This window comes from Amphiprion ocellaris, chromosome 18 (genome assembly GCF_022539595.1).
Source record: "Amphiprion ocellaris isolate individual 3 ecotype Okinawa chromosome 18, ASM2253959v1, whole genome shotgun sequence".
In the NCBI taxonomy this organism is placed as follows: Eukaryota; Metazoa; Chordata; class Actinopteri; family Pomacentridae; genus Amphiprion; species Amphiprion ocellaris.
In genome coordinates, this window is record NC_072783.1 from 17,695,144 (window position 1) to 17,702,297 (window position 7,154).

At 38.8% G+C, this 7,154-nt stretch overlaps 1 long non-coding RNA gene across 1 annotated transcript; it reads left to right on the top strand.

The window, feature by feature from the left end:
- Positions 1-3,491: 3,491 nt before the first annotated feature.
- LOC129347368 (uncharacterized) lies at positions 3,492-5,967 on the top strand. Its single transcript, XR_008599446.1, has 3 exons — positions 3,492-3,643; positions 4,274-4,432; positions 5,373-5,967. It is a non-coding gene; the product is annotated as an uncharacterized LOC129347368 (long non-coding RNA).
- Positions 5,968-7,154: the final 1,187 nt, after the last annotated feature.

Below are 7,154 nucleotides of genomic sequence, written 5' to 3' on the forward strand. Positions count from 1 at the left end.
GCTGTGACTAAAGGTTATAGTGATAAGGAGATGGATGTGTTATGCCATATGGCGGCTAGCTATTTAGCTTAGCGCACCATGTTAATGTGCCGAGATATTGTACTGTTTAGCTAAGCATTGTGATGTTTTTGGTTAAATCGGATTTACGTTAATTCAACATGAAATAGCGAGTGATATTTTTGGCTGAAGCAAGTTAATGTGACCTGCATGAAGGAGACAGACGTTGTGGACGGAGAGGACGGACGGTCGGAGCGTCAACAAGACCCTGCTGTTTCTTCTTTGTTGTTGTCGAGGTCTTTTCCCCCCTGTGATTCCTGCGGACGAGTGATGAACTGCGCGTCTTTTACCAGCTGCCCTTTGTGATTGCTTTTGCCCCAGTCCCCCCTGCTAACCACACAAACTGCTCATTCGGATTTTGTAAGTACTAACACTAACAATGTGCACAGTTTTATTTAATGCTCTACCTTGAGTGAAGCGACCTCACAGTTTCTGGTCCCGCCACACCCAAGCTCCGAGCCAGGCCTGCAACGGGTTTTTTTCAGTGTTCTGTATGTTTGGGGAGTGGATGTGTGTGTGTGTGTGTGTGTGGGCCCACAATTACAGGAAACTGTGTGTGAATTTTGTTCTGACTTTTTTATGAAACTGATTTAAGAGGTATTTACCGATACATGATTGGTTGTTTAGAAAGGACATTTGATTTAAGAGGTATTTACAGGTACATGATTGGTTGATTTAAAAAGACATCATTTGATTTAAAGGGTGTTTAAAAGTACACGATCTGTTGATTTAATTGCAGTGATTTAAAATCAATTGATTTGAAAAGTATTAAAAGGTACATTAAGTAAAAGGTGGTTAAAACTATTTAATTTGAAAGGTATATTGTTTGATTTAATTTTCTCAGAGATTTCACTGAATTACATTTATTTTATTCTGTATGATTTTGTTTTTTAATAAATACCAGTTGACAAATTATTGTAAAAATTAAATGTTGAGTTGCTGTGGTTCTTAGTAGGTTAACTATATACATAAAGTGACAGCGAACTCAGGCCCCATCCCATTGTACTAACCATTCAAGACATTATTTTATAGCTACGTGAGATAGGGGTTACAAATTGTTCCCTGTATCATTTCCGACGGATAAGAACCGATACGTTCGCAATTGTTGATTTGTAGTAGGATCGCAATCATTTGATCATCAGCAGGCAGCTGATGTAGTGTTCACTTGTAGTCATAGTTACACTGACACTGTGCTGTTATCTCGCATATGATACAGACATCTTTGACAAACCATGAATCCAGACTATAAGCCAAAATTTAATCACTTGGTCCTTGTGTCATTTCTGACCTTCCCTGAAAATGTCATCCAAATCCGTTTGTCCGTCTGTTTTTTAGCAACTTTACTCAAAAACAGACTACCAAACAGACAGACAAATGTACACCAGTTGTCAGGCCAGGGTGATAAAGTGATGTGATATGTACTGGGGATGGATACTTCATTGAGAGTAAAGAGAAAAGTATTCGATAGAATGTTCAATTGTTAGATAAATTTGACACAATTTGCCGTTCAAGCATATGACAAAAATGTTAATTTCAGTTGTATAAACAAATCCTAAGCATACTCTCTTACTGGCTCGTAACAGCGTATCACTTCCCATGGTAATGGAGGTCTACATTCTCCATCACTTCAGGTGCACTCGTCTGTGACTGCAGACCTTCAGCAGTGGTTTACCAGTGGTTGCTAGACTGGACATGCAATATAAAATCAGTCTGCTTCAAAGCCTGATGGAGCTGGTGTCTGGTTGCACGCAGAGGTGGATGTAGGTTCCCTGTCCAGGTCAGTCACTTGGAACCTTAACCTCAGCTAATGTAAGCTAACCTACATGTGGCTTCACCCACATGCCTCCACATTTTACTTGCTTTTCTTATCTGATATGCATTTATTTTTATCCATTCGTGTGAATGTATCTATTGCTGTGTTAACATTCATTGTGTACCTTGATATAGCCTTGAGTGGGTTTATTAAAATTAGATAATTCAAAATGGTCAATGATTATTGAGTTCACAAAAATTAAACACTTTATTCAGACAAAAATGCTTTATCGCCCAGTCCAACTGCATTTCTTATAGTATCATTGTGTACATGTAATTATTCAAGTCATGACAGAAAAGTGTATTTTGTCCTCCATTTTCCAAATGTTTTGACAATTATTGGAACCAAAACAGCTCTGGTTTATTGGTCACTGTAGATGACCAAAGCACCGCAGTCATTCCAACCATTTGACATGACAAGAGTGATGACATCGCTTGCATAAGTACAAATCATGAGTGTTTGAATTTTATCAATATATGTGACAGAAGTGCTCAAAAATTACTTGAATTTGATGCCTCAACAATTTGCCCCAACCTCATCTAGCCTAACCTCTTTTTCTGAAGCCCGGGGCCTTGTCCTATTAGCTACACTAATATCAGCCTTCTAAAACTCTACCACAGTACTTTTTCCTGATCGTCAATGTACTGATTAAGTTTCAGATAGTTGCATCTTAAATATCACACTGAATCAAATGTGAAAATTTGTTCCCCACATTTTATTAATAATATTTGAGGGAACAAACCCAATTGTGTTTGACCTGCTGGAAAGGGATATGTTAAATCCCGCTGGCAGACTTATTCCAGCGCTTCACTTCACCACCCCGAGCTTGCAACTCAAAACAAACCGCTCATAGCATATCGAACATACCCGAGGCCGCATTCTCCATTCTCTCGCGCCGCCTGATTGACCGCAGTGGCGTGTTTGTTTTGCTTGAACGCTAAGCAAAGGCTAAGATAAATATACAGCATTGGGAAAGCTACGTGTGATGGGTTATTAATGCGGCATTTTATGATGGACAAATATGTCTTGTTGCAGGGTGGGGGTGTTGGGGGGCTGGGATGGGTTGTGTAATAAGCACATTTTTATCTAACCATAATGGCTTTGGGCTGAGTGAGACAGAAGAGAGGGAAGGCAACAGGCAGAGCACCCTCCATCTCTGTTCCAGGTCTTGGAGAATGACTAAAAACTGGTTGTTGCATGTTTATCTTGAGGCAAAATACACACAGTGATGGAGATGCATTAGATTGCTTCGGCCAGTGTGAAGATGTCGAGGGCACTGTTCCCTCTAAGCTGTGCGCGTGCGCAATTGTACACTGCTGACATGGTCTCCGCGCACAGAAAATCTGCGCTGCACACACACAAAAAAAAAAATCCAACCTAAATTGTAAATAAAATAAACACGTAACAATTCATTCTGTGCTATTTTTCAATGTGAGTCAGTGAGTGGCCGGTGACTGGCTGCTGCAGCCAATGATGCGATTCACATACGTATTTACCATAGACTGTATATAATGGTATTTACGCAGCTAATCAACGTCAGGCGTCCTTATGTGCAGCCACCATTGTTCTCATAGATATGAATGAGTGGATAGGACACGCCCCTTTGAGCTGCGTGCTACGGCGAGGCTAAGCTAGTGGGGGCAAAGTTTCAGTGCATTCCGTTGATGTAGACGGCGTGAAAACGGAACCAAGTATGCCGGCTCACTGTGCTGCATACAATTACACACTGCGTCGTACGATTGAGACAAGGAAACTTGGAATGACTTTTCATAGGTAAGAATAGTTTTTGGCGCTTTTTTCATTATGAAATCTTGTTGAGAGCTTCCAGTCTATGAGAGCTAACTAGTTAGCCACTAGCAAAACGCTAAGGCGAGCTAGCAGCTTGACAACCAAATACCAGACGATTAATAGTAGCTGTAGTATAGTTGTACAAGCAGTAGTAGTAATACTAAAAGTACAAACAGCAGTAGTAGTATAAACAGCTGTTAGAGTTGTAGAAGTAGTATCAGCATTTGTAATAGTATTACAAGTTGTAGTAGCAGTGCCAGTATCAGCAGCAGCAGTTAATGTACTACCACTACTACTAGTAGTAGTCACATTGCTATTACTACCACCAATACTACCAATAGTAGTTATAAAGCCTAACTCATGTATATCCAGATTACCATCTATGTTCTTCCTCCAAACCCATTTTATGATTGGGATTACAGGCAGTTCTTTAGGACTGCTCTCAAATAATTGAAATGTTACTAAATAAGGTTATACTTATCAAATTAAATAGCTCTGGTCTCCAGTATATTGGCGAATTTGGTTCTTTGTACTTAATTTATTAGCATGATTTCTTTTTAATATATTGTGTACAGACTTAATTACTTGTCTGTCTACTATTCTTACTCCATGTAGGTTTCCCAGAGACTATGGGTTGAGGAGGAATTGGAAGTTTGTCGGCTTAGACCTGGTGTCATTCCATCAGTGTTAAACTTCCCAGCTCATCTTGGAAGAGTACGTGCCAGAAAGACCACGACCAAGCAGCCTTGAGATCTTAGGCAGCGTCTCCCTGAGGTGGGTGTCGACGGTGTTCACGGTCAGGTCTGTGGTAATCCCGTCAAAAAACAAAACAGAACAAAATCTATATTATAAATCAACATGTAACCAAAGCACTCTGTGTATAACGCCATAGTATAGGATGTAGTTCAGAAAATGTCAAAGTATAGTATGCTTTACTCAAGAATAACATAGTATGGCCTGTAGTTCATAGTACAGCATGTTGGCAAGAAAAAAAAAACAAAACATAGATTATTATGTGGTTCAAAAAGTGCAAAATGATAGGATGTTGCCTAAAATTGTCATGTATGATATGTGGTTCAAAAAATGTAATAGTGCAGTATATTGTCAAAATAGTAGGTAATTCAAGAAAACATCAGAGTATAATATGTCATCTAAAAAATGCCATAGAATAATAATTTCATTGCACAAGTAAAAGTGTAGTAACTTTTAAAACTGTTGGAATTCTTATATGTTGCTAAAAAAACAAAACAAAAATAACTAAAACAAAAACGTCAGTAATATGTCAATTAAAAAAGTCTATAGTATAGCGTGTCGCCCAACAAACATCATAGTATAGCATGTCGCTCTAAAAACGTCACAGTATAGCCTTTAGTCCACAGCTGTCAGTAGGTGAGGAGCAACACAAAAACAGTCCAAACGCTGGTTTCCAGAGGGTTAGATGAGTATTTATTTGAAAGAGTAAGTTTACAACAACACAACATGTGAGGGGGTTAAAAACAAATGGGTGTTAGTAAAATAAAAATAAATAAACAGAACTAAAAGTGAACTTCATGTTGACATTGATGGGCATTCCAACCAGGAACAAAGTAAAAGATAATCAATACGAAAAAAAACTCTTCCTGTTCACCTCTTCAAGCCCAAAAACACACCGCAGTAGCACCTTAAACTAAAACTACCAATGGGTTCCCTGTTTTCCTTTCTGAACAATTCAAAGGTCCCTCTCTATCTCCCCACACATCCACCAACCACTGGAACACATCTCCAAAGTTCTGCTGGGCCAGCTCAGCTTCCCCTCAGAAGAAGTGCCGCCACCTGCCAGATGAAGGAGCCTTTTGAGAGGCAGCTGGCATCGTGATTGGACTGTACTTTGGTCTATTCCAATCCAGCTTCAGCTCCAGAGGCGGCAGGCGGGACGAGTCAACGGAGGCCGGATGGACGAAGGCATGCAGCTCAGTACAATCCAGAAAACAACAGAGGAGGAGTGCAGCGGCTCAGGGCCAGAACAAACAGAGTAGCATGGTATGTCTCTTAGAAAACATCATAGTATAGCCTTTGGGATGAAAAAAACGCCATCATATACATCGTATATTGCACAAATAACAAGTCAAAGGAAAGAGACATACATTATAGAATTGTAGTAATTGTGGGCTGACTGATGTACTGATTATCAGTATTTTATTTTTTACTGATTTACAGTAATAAATACATTTAAAAATGGTGCTACTTTGGCTCTGAACCTTTATCTACCTGTGGTCGCTCTGTCTTCTGGAGTGATTTGATTGGTTATACGTCACGAATAAAACTCCTTTAACTTAACATCTGTAAACAAAACAAAAACGTATCAAAGTTTTCTGTTAGTTTGTGTTCTTCAAAGTTTAACTCCAAGATTTTAAATACTTTAATTTACTGCAAATGAATATCTACTCCAAATGTCTCACTAATAATCATTATCAGCCTTAAAAACCCACAAAACACCCCTCTATACTCGACCACACTTAGTACAGTCCGGTTCCCCCTTCTATAAATCTGCTTGGAATCGTCCACTTCCTGTTTGTCAAAGTGGCCTTCTACCTGGACAGGTTTTGTTGGAGCTCATGCAGCAAACATTTTGGGTAACTGCACTTTAATATGGATGAATGACACTGAATTAGAGTCTGTTTTTATGAGACTGAGTTAAGATGTGTAGCTGTCACTAAATAGGAAATTATTTCTCAGAATTCACAGAGAAAAGTCTGAAATGTTTGCTAGGTTAGTGTCCCACATGTACTTTGGCTCAGCTAAAGCTAACTCTCTCCAACTTGTGGATCTCTTGAGTTGCTTGTTGTTAAAATATCTTGCTAGAGGTGCTGAAGCTGAGAAAGTCTGAGATGTTGGTTCAAAATAAGCTCATTCTCAACTCTTATCTAAACTGTCCTCTTTTGTTTGAACTTTCCCTAAACTTAGGAGTTAATGACAGAGCAGCACATTCAGAATCAGTGTCATTTATGTAGCGATTAAACTTCAGTGTCATTCATTGATGTTAAAGTGCAGTTTTTCAAATGTTTGTTGCACATGCTCCCAACCAAACCAGTCCAGGTGGAAGACGATGTGAAGAGAAAGCTCCAGAGGATGAATATCACACATTTACGTTGGAAATAAATGTCCTTTAATTAGACATTGTCATGCAAAAGTTGGATTTCCCTTTAATGATGTTCAAATCTTTGTTGAGTGTTTTGTTGATGTTGGTTTCTAAATGTTTTCTGACACTCGGCCCCAAAGATTAAAACCTTCTACGGTTCACAAGCTGCAACAATTCACACATTATCAACTATCTTTCTGACTAAACTAAGATAAAAAGTGAAAAACTGCCTGATTCCTGCATCATGAATGTGAATCTTTTTGGTTTTTATGACAATAAACTGAATGTATTTGGGTTTGACATTTTATAAACCAAAACAAGAAATGAATTACTGGAGAGAACAATCAACAGATTAATGGACAAAGAAAATGTGTTTTC